At 36.0% G+C, this 10,792-nt stretch overlaps 1 protein-coding gene across 1 annotated transcript in view; it reads right to left on the reverse strand.

Moving 5' to 3' along the window:
- B4GALT3 (beta-1,4-galactosyltransferase 3) overlaps positions 1 to 7,529 on the reverse strand; it is a 79,036-nt gene extending 71,507 nt beyond the window's left edge. Inside the window, exon 1 of the mRNA XM_053704484.1 lies at positions 7,435 to 7,529. The gene's annotated coding sequence lies outside the window, so the exon portion shown is untranslated. The remainder of the gene's footprint in view (positions 1 to 7,434) is intronic.
- Positions 7,530 to 10,792: the final 3,263 nt, after the last annotated feature.

Genomic DNA, 10,792 nt, shown 5'->3' on the forward strand with positions numbered 1-10,792 from the left:
GTGTGTAGGACTCTATGCATACTAGGGACCATATGGTAGAGAACTACATACATACTGAGCTCTTTGAAGACTACATACAATACATACCAGTATCTGTGTGTAGGACTGTATGTATGCATACTAGGGATCATATGGTAAAGAACTACATACATACTGAGCTCTTTGAAGACTACATACATACCAGTATCTGTGTGTGTAGGACTGTATGCATACTAGAGATCATATGGTAAAGAACTACATACATACTGAGCTCTTTGAAGACTACATACATACCAGTATCTGTGTGTAGGACTGTATGCATACTAGGGATCATATGGTAGAGAACTACATACATACTGAGGTCTTTGAAGACTACATACAATACATACCAGTATTTATGTGTGTAGGACTGTATGCATACTAGGGACCATATGGTAGAGAACTACATACATACTGAGGTCTTTGAATACTACATACATACCAGTATCTGTGTGTAGGACTGTATGTATGCATACTAGGGACCATATGGTAGAGAACTACATACATACTAAGGTCTTTGAAGACTACATACATACCAGTATCTGTGTGTGTAGGACTGTATGCATACTAGGGATCATATGGTAGAGAACTACATACATACTAAGGTCTTTGAAGACTACATACATACCAGTATCTGTGTGTAGGACTGTATGCATACTAGGGACCATATGGTAGAGAACTACATACATACTAAGGTCTTTGAAGACTACATACATACCAGTATCTGTGTGTAGGACTGTATGCATACTAGGGACCATATGGTAGAGAACTACATACATACTGAGGTCTTTGAAGACTACATACATACATACCAGTATTTATGTGTGTAGGACTGTATGCATACTAGGGTCTGTGGTTAAGAACTTCATGGAGTATTAGCTTATGCATCTATAATAAGATTAATTTCTTCAGTGCTGCAAACAGAACTGAATGTGAATATAGATGTTTCAAACAGGTTTAGTCACTTTTACCTGAGAGATTAGGAAATTCTGGTCCGTACAAGCCTGGTAAATATTATAATTAGCGCTTGTTAAAAGCAGATATTTCACAGTGTGTAATAATATGGAAGGTCTAAAAATTTATAGCGTGGCTTAATGCCAACACTTCCACAATCTGGGTTGGGAATAGGACTTTGTTCATTGTACAGTAATATATATTTACTGAACACCTGTACCTGCATTTACCTTAGGGCTGTAACACCCCTGGTATCTGACAACCCATCTACTACTGTTTACACAAAACTAATAATTTTCCAGGTACTAAAACTTACCTGTTATGTAAGCAGATCCTCCCCTTACACTGTGTCCTGAAACTCTACCCTCACCATAGGACATAACAGAAGGAAAGTACAACATTACTATTATGACTATGCACCTACCTACCTGAACCATATAGCCCCAATCTTGTAATTCAGGGAGTCTGTTAGACCAGAAATACAACCGCAAATTGGACCTGTTTGTCTCCTTTTCAGATACATTTACTTTTTTATTTCCCTCCATAAACACTATCCATTCACATTTATAAATATAGAAATAAAATATTCGTCCCCATATACATATCATAGGCATAGTACCCTTATACAGTAAACATATAAATCACTACAGCATTTTGCAAGACCCAGCATTTATAGTGCACAAATTTAAAACACTTGATGGTGCAATTAAAAATAAATGTTTACATAGTGTATAGAAGAAGTAAGGAAATATAAAAACAAGAATGAAAAAAAAAAAAAAAAGATTTCAAGCTAATTTGTATCTACCATTAAAGGGACAGTATACACTCATTTTCATATAACTGCATGTAATAGACACTACTATAAAGAACAAAAAAAAAAATCCAGTATAAAACTGTTTAAAGACTTACTTAAAAGCTCTCAGTTAAGCTCTGTTGAAAAGGTAGCTGGAAAGCCCACTGAAAGTGGGAAATAACACACCCCCTCCCCCTTCTTTTGCATATGAAAAGACCCTTTACACAAACAGGAGCAAGCTGGAGAAGGTAGCTGACAGTATTCACATAAAACTTTGGGACTTGGTTAGGAGTCTGAAAATCAGAGCAATGTTATTTAAAAATAAGCAAAACTATACATTTTTTTAAAATAAAACTTTATGGGCTATATAAATAGATCATCTACAAAACATGGGGTCCATCCGATAAAAATCGTCGCCCGCAAAAGCCGGCGACGCCAATATTTGCGCGGGTTTGGTATCACATATACGGCGTAACCTAGAAGTTACGCTCGTATATTTCTGCCGTCGCCCGTAGTTTTTTGGGCTATAGGCAGGTATACCAAACCCGCGCAGTTTGGTATCCAATATGCAGCGTAAGGACTTACGTGGCGAAAATGGAGAAAACTTACTCCATTTTCACCTCGCCACAAAAAGCAGCCGTAAGAAGCCTTACGCTGACTATTGGAGCCCCGTAACTCCCAATGTCTATCTCCCTGTCAACCGCGATCTGCTAAAATAAACCTAACACCTAACGCATGCGCAATGTCTATCTACCTGTCAACCGCGATCCCCCCCCCCGAAATCCCTAATAAAGTTATTAACCCCTAAACCGCCGCTCCCGGACCCCGCCGCCATCTACATAAACTAACCCCCTACTGTGAGCCCCTAAAACCACCGCCATCTACCTTATCTATCCCCTAATTAGAACCCCTTACACCGCTGTCATCTACCTTATCTATCCCCTAATCTGACCCCTTACACCGCCGCCACCTATATAAAAATTATTAACCCCTAATCTAATCCCCCTATACCGCCGCCAGCTATATTAATATTATTAACCCCTAATGTAAGCCACTTACACCGCCGCCATCTCTATTAAAATGATTAACCCCTTATTTAATCTACCTACCCCGCCGCCAGCTATATTATCTATATTAACCCTAAGTATATTATAGTTAATATAGGTATTACATTATATATATTAACTATATTAACCCTAATTATATTAGGGTTAATATAGTTAATATAGTTACTATAGTATTTATATTAACTATATTAACTCTATCTAACCCTAACACCCCTAACTAAATTTATATTAAATTAATCTAATTCATTTATAAACTAAAATATTCCTATTTAAATCTAAATACTTACCTATAAAATAAACCCTAAGATAGCTACAATATAATTAATAATTACATTGTAGCTATGTTAGGGTTAATATTTATTTTACAGGTAAATTGTTAATTATTTTAACTAGGTATAATAGCTATTAAATAGTTATTAACTATTTAATATCTACCTAGTTAAAATAATTACCCAATTACCTGTAAAATAAATCCTAACCTAAGTTACAAATACACCTACACTAGCAATAAATTAAATAAACTACAAACTGATCGGAACAGCCAATAGAATGCGAGCTCAATCTGATTGGCTGTTCGGATCAGCCAACCGGATTGAACTTGAATCTGATTGGCTGATTCAATCAGCCAATCAGATTTTTCTAACTTAATTCCGATTGGCTGATAGAATCCTATCAGCCAATCGGAATTCGGCGGACGCCATCTTGGATGACGTCATTTAAAGGTACCTCATTCGTAGTTCAGTAGTCGTCCGGGATGGATGCTCCGCGGCGGCGGAGCGAAGAAAGAAGATTGAAGATGCCGCCGGAAGAATGAAGACTTTGCTGCCGCTTGGAGGAAGACGTCGCCGGAGGAAGAATTCTTCTTTGCCGCTTGGAGGAAGACATCGCCGGAGGAAGAATTCTTCTTTGCCGCTTGGAGGAAGACATCGCCCGGATCGGATCAGGAGTTCGGCCCGGTGTGGTGAAGACAAGGTAGGGAGATCTTCAGGGGGGTAGTGTTAGGCTTTTTTAAGGGGGGTTTGGGTGGTTTTAGAATAGGGGTATGTGGGTGGTGGGTTGTAATGGGGGGGGGGGGTATTGTATTTGTATGCAAAAGAGCTGAATTCTTTGGGGCATACCCCACAAAAGGCCCTTTTAAGGGCTAGTAAGGTAAAGAGCTTTGAAATTTGTTTAATTTAGAATAGGGCAGGGAATTTTTTTTATTTTGGGGGTTTATTATTTTATTAGGGGGCTTAGAATAGGTGTAATTAGCTTAAAAATCTTGTAATCTTTTTTTTATTTTTTGTAATTTAGTGTTTGTTTGTTTTTTGTAATTTAGTTTAGTTAATTTAATTGTATTTTTAGATAGATGTTTGTAGTTTATTTAATTTATTGCTAGTTTAGGTGTATTTGTAACTTAGGTTAGGATTTATTTTACAGGTAATTGGGTAATTATTTTAACTAGGTAGATATTAAATAGTTAATAACTATTTAATAGCTATTATACCTAGTTAAAATAATTAACAATTTACCTGTAAAATAAATATTAACCCTAACATAGCTACAATGTAATTATTAATTATATTTTAGCTATCTTAGGGTTTATTTTATAGGTAAGTATTTAGATTTAAATAGGAATATTTTAGTTTATAAATGAATTAGATTAATTTAATATAAATTTAGTTAGGGTTAGATAGAGTTAATATAGTTAATATAAATACTATAGTAACTATATTAACCCTAATATAATTAGGGTTAATATAGTTAATATATATAATGTAATACCTATATTAACTATAATATACTTAGGGTTAATATAGATAATATAGCTGGCGGCGGGGTAGGTAGATTAAATTAGGGGTTAATCATTTTAATAGAGATGGCGGCGGTGTAAGGGGCTTACATTAGGGGTTAATAATTTTAATATAGATGGCGGCGGTGTTAGGGGCTCACTTTAGGGGGTTATAGATATAATATAGCTGGCGGCGGGGTACGGGAGCGGCGGTTTAGGGGTTAATAACTTTATTAGGTTGCGGCGGGGTACGGGAGCGGCGGTTTAGGGGTTAATACATATTTTATTGTTAGGCTAGTGAGGGGGGATAGCGGATAGAGGGTTAGACGTGTCGGGCTATGTTAGGGAGGCGTGTTAGACTTGTCGGGCTATGTTAGGGAGGCGTGTTAGACAGTGCGGGTGTTTTAGACTTTAGTCAGGTTTTATAGGCGCCGGCAGTTTCTAACGTGCCGCAAGTCACTGGCGACGCCAGAAATTTGTACTTGCGCAGATTTCTGGACATCGCTGGTTTGTCAGACTTACGGCACGTTAGCATCTGACGGCGACTTATATGGGATAGCTCGAGTTGCGAGCTGAAACTGCGGGCGACGCTGGTTCCTTCGCTTGCGCCGCAAACTGGGATCTATATCGGATCGCGCCCCATATATGCAAAGAAAAAAATCAGTGTATAATGTCCCTTTAACAGGCACTACACCCAACAACTGGGGTGACAGAGTATGTATAAACGAAAACGGAAAAAAAAAAAACAGTGTGGAATTTACAAAATATGCTGGAATGTATTAGTTAAAAGTGACATATATAAATATATTACACAATTGCATGGGTGTGGGTAAAAGCCGTTTCCATGCCTAATTTAGACAGATACACACACATTTAAGTGTTTTCCACACTAACACACCCAGGCACTTCTGTATCCAACGACATTTTACTCAAAATATTTGGGTCCTTTCAGAACCAACATTTTTGCGGTTTTTCTGTAAAAAACTATTGGTTCTGAAAGGACCTTGATGTTTTCGTGTAAAATATTGTACAACCCAGAAGTGTCTGGATGTGTTTGTGTGGACAAAAATTAAATTTGTGTATATTTGTCTAAATAAGACATGGATATGGCAAGATCAGATTATTTTTGTGTAAAATAGTGATGGATCCAGAAGTGTATGGATTTGTGTGTATCTGTCTAAATTAGGCATGGATCCATTAGGATCCGGCATTTATCCACACCCCAATTCCATGATACACGAGAGGATAATTGTATCTCTTACACTTTTGCATACATTTTTAAGAACAGATTCTCAGATAACAAAAGGCACCGATTTGTGGTTGTACAGGTTTTTAAGCAAGCTGGAGATTTCCTAGCATATTTTTCCCATATAAACTGCAAAGACAATATATTCATTAAAGGCAAATTAATAGATATATCCAAAGCAGCCTGCTGCAGGGGACATGAAACACGTATTTTTTTTCTTCATGATTTAGATAGAGCATACAATTTAAAACAACTTTCCAATTTACTTCTATTGTCTAATTTGCTTCATTCTCTTGGTATCCTTTGTTGAAAAGTATATCTAGGTAGTCTCAAGAGCTTGGAGCTAGCTGTTGATTGGTGGCTGAACATGTATGTCCGGTTTCATTGGCTTACAAATGTGTTCAGCTAGCTCCAAGGAGTGCATTGGTGCTTCTTCAATAAAAGATACCAAGAGAATGAAGCAAAATTGATAATATAAGTCAATTGGAAAGTTGTTTAAAAATGTATAATCTATGTGAATCAAAAAAGAAAAAGAAAAATTGTGGGTTTCATGTCCCTTTAACTATACTTACTAGTATTAGCTATAGAGCAGCATTATTGCCCAACATCATCAATTTAAAAATCCTTTAGATTTTACCTTCTGACAACTATAGCAATTATGCAACAGATTAACAAAAATCATGTTTATTTCATTAATACTGTAAAGGTCAAGATAGGTTAAAAATGATATATATATATATATATACACACATATATATATATATTTATATATATATATATATATATATATATATATATATATATATATATATATACACATACATACATACATACATATACACACACACACATATATACATATATACACACACACACATACATACATATATACACACACATACATACATATATACACACACACACACACACACACACATATACATATACACACATACACAGTTTTATCATAGACAACAATATGGAGAAACAGTCAGGCCTAGCTATAAATTCTGCTCTATCATATTAGATACTTGTTTTTACACAAATCTATTATAAATTCTATATATGAAAAAATAATGTTGGTTGGAAAAGTGTCCATTGTCAACATCAAATGGTTAACTAGCATAAGTAATATCTAGTAGTAAGAGAATTAGAATTGTTTGTGATATAAACAGGTTAAATATGAATATATAATAATGCAGTATGACTGATGATACTGAACATTTACATATGCATTTTACAGTCCCCTAATGAACAAAAAAAACATAAATTCTCCTCTTTAACATAAATCTGTGTGTATTTACATACTTGGCATAAATGTGTGTTTTTTTCTACATGTGTTTTTCAATTCAAATGATGGTTATGTGACACTCCAACCATTCTTCAGAGCCTGGCCTGACAATCTGCAAAACATGCTTTCACTATACAACAGAAGAATACTAATAATAATCATCATCATCATTATTATTTGCAAAGCAAAGATAACAGCTGTACAGGAGAGAATGTGTCTAGGGTCCGGCATACAGACCTAGCAATAACACAACATGTTCACACACTCACTACAACATTATAAATTGTTCTGTACCTTGAAATTGGTGTTTGAGGCTGCTAATTCACTGCCTGGTGTAATTCCTTAGTCTGCTTCAAACATCAGCAAAGCTGTCATGGCACCAACATCTCTCTCTCCTCCCTTCCTTTCTGACGATTGTCAAGAGGTCTCCTCCTTTCTAAACACTCCTCCTGTCCTCACCCTTTTCGTCTGTCAGATGCTGCTGTTTCCCCGCCTCTGTATTTTAACTCTCTCATTGTGTATTTATTCCTAATAAAAGGTATCGTTTCTTATGCTATAATGTGAAGTCATAACAGAACAGAAACATTGTATATTTTATTGTGTAAGGTTTTATGTTTTACAGTTAGCAAATATTTAATTATAACGCTTGTAAAATATTGCTAGCACTTTATTTTGTTGTAATTTGATTCTACTAAGACTCTGACTAACATAGTGGATGATAACGTTTGTAAATCTGTGCAATCTAATCTAATAAAAATACTGTAAAAGCAAATAGTCACTAAGGAACACAGGCACTTGCTGATGAACTTATGGTGTAATCATGTAAGATATCAGCTAGATCAGCCACACAAAATATTAATGAATGTATTTTTTAAGATCAACAGCAAGATCCAAAAAGCTATGCTAGCTGAATGGATGTGTATTTTGCAACAATACAAATTGACACAGACCAAGCTATATGCTTATTTTGCTGGCTATTCAAAAAGAAATGCAACTTGTCAGTAAGGTTGAATTTCTCACCTATGGACAGGTATTTGACTACAAACACTATAGAGTAACTTTGTGTGAAACCCGTATACATGTCTATCGCTGCATGGACACTGAACCCAATTTTTTTTCTTTCGTGATTCAAATAGAGCATGAAATTTTAAGCAACTTTCTAATTTACTCCTATTATCAAATTTTCTTCATTCTCTTGATATTTTTATTTGAAATGCAAGAATGTATGTTTAGATGCTGGCCCATTTTTGGTGAATAACCTGGGTTGTTCTCGCTGATTGGTGGATAAATTCATTCACCAATAAAAAAAAGTGCTGTCCAGAGTTCTAAACAAAAAAAAAAAGCTTAGATGCATTCTTTCAAATAAAGATAGCAAGAGAACGAAGAAAAATATGATAATAGGATTACATTAGAAAGTTGCTTAAAATTGCATGCTCTATCTGAATTGCAAAAGAAAACAATTGGGTTCAGTGTCCCTTTAATAAAAATGATGTCTCAGTGGACCCGCAGGGCCAATGTTCCCTTTTTTTGAGTAGTGTGTGCCAAATTTTTTATTTGTTCAATTTTTGTCTAAGTGACTAAAATGTGTGCGCCCTATTCTTGAGTGTAGTAAAATGTGAAAACATTGTAAAAGTAGTAATACACACACACACACACACCCAGATACACTAGCCTAGATTTACTATCCCTGCAGGTGGAGAGGTTTGCAAGTAGTGAACCTGTCCGGCCCGCCTGCAATTGCCAGTTGCGATGTTAACATTGCACAAGAGGATTCTTGGGCATGTCCCTTGCTCCTGTGCAGCTAATTGCACAAGAGCAGGGCATGTCAATCACCTCAAATGAGCGAGTGTCAAGGTGATTGATTTCACCCACTCTCTCAGTAAAGTAAGTACAAAAAGCAGCAGCACCAGTGAAATAAATTTTCCTTTTATTTTGGACAAGAGAATAAAAAACAGGTTTTGGGGCTCACCCCTTAATCATGTGTACAATTCTAACATGGTAGGTCACTCTATTTATACCCTTCAGGTGAGTATAATCACAGGTGTATCCATCATATAATCAGTACATATCACCATCTACTGGCAGAAAAATAACATTACAACTTATATAGCTCAAACCTATAAGTATACAAACACAGGTAAATCTAACAGAGAATCACTACACATCGCCACCCACTGGTGAATATATCATATTACAGTGCATTATATTTAATTTGTGAAATCTTAGTACAAGATCACAAAGGATAGTTTATGGAGTCACAAGCTTAATCACATCATATATCATTAAATCATTCTATAACTGGCAGAAAAAAATAGGGATTAAAGAACCTTATATAAACAACGACCAATCTAGGTCCCTATTTAAACCCCTAGGATGCAAGGTATCTAATTTAAAGATCCAGAAAGCTTTCCGTCTCTTCAAAATCAACTCTCTGGCACTCCCTCTCCTAGGTCTTTCTATCCTTTATATTATCTGAAACCTCAACTGAGAAATTTGATGTCCTGCCCTAACGAAATGATTAGAGACGAGGGCTTCCTCATCCACCCTCCTAATATTGGACTTATGTTGGTTCATATGCTCTCTAGCTCTCCTAGTGGACTCACCAATGTAAACCAAACAACATGGGCATTTAATCAAGTAGATAATAAAATCCAAATTGCAGGTATAATAATCCTTTATGTCAAACTTAGCTCCAGTATATGGGTGAGTGAACTGGTGCCCTTTAATCATTTTACTACAACTAAAACACCCCAAACAGGGGTTAATAACCCCTATTCTTGTTAGTAATATAGCCTGTTCCATCAGTTTTAGCCCTGCCAACATCACTCCTAATAAGGGCATCTTTAAGAGACGGAACTCTTCTATAAGCAGGCATAGGATATTGCTTAAATTCAGTGACTAGGGGTTGCATTCCCTAAGGATATGCCAATGTTTTTTAATTATATTCTGTATTTGTTTAGATTGCTTATTATATTGGCTAACAAATACCAACCGGTCCTTATTTTTGTTTTTATGTTCGCTCACTTTGTTCTCTTTCAATAGCTCTTCCCTATTTAATGCCAGTACTCTATCCATATATTTCTTAATTAGTTCCTCAGGATAACCCCTATTTATAAACAGTTTACCCATCTCCCTGAGCCTCTCCTCTACCAAATTAGGGTCAGATACAATCCTTCTCACTCCTAGAAATTGGCTATATAGAAGTGAGTTCAACAGGGGCACAGGATGGGCACTATCATACTTAACCAAATTATAATAATCAATACTCTTTCTGTACAAGTCTGCACACAATTGGCTATCGCCTTTATACACTGAAGTGTCCAAAAAATCAACCCTTGACTCACTACAAGTAATCTTAAATTTTATGGATCTAGTGGATCCATTCAAATGAGCCACGAACTCCAGAAGGGTTCCAATGTCGCCCCCCCACCCGACACCAAAAATATCGTCAATATAGCGCCACCATGTGGCACCATACCGGGTAAACAGAGGGTTCTCATACACAAACTTTTCCTCAAAGGAATCCATGTATATATTTGCGTAATTGGGGGCGACTTTGAAACCCATCGCCGTTCCCTGTATCTGCATGAAGAACTGATCCTGAAAAATAAAATAATTACACTTCAAAATGATATTCAACAACTCTAGTAGA

The sequence above is a fragment of the Bombina bombina genome, chromosome 1, assembly GCF_027579735.1.
Source record: "Bombina bombina isolate aBomBom1 chromosome 1, aBomBom1.pri, whole genome shotgun sequence".
Taxonomy (NCBI): Eukaryota; Metazoa; Chordata; class Amphibia; order Anura; family Bombinatoridae; genus Bombina; species Bombina bombina.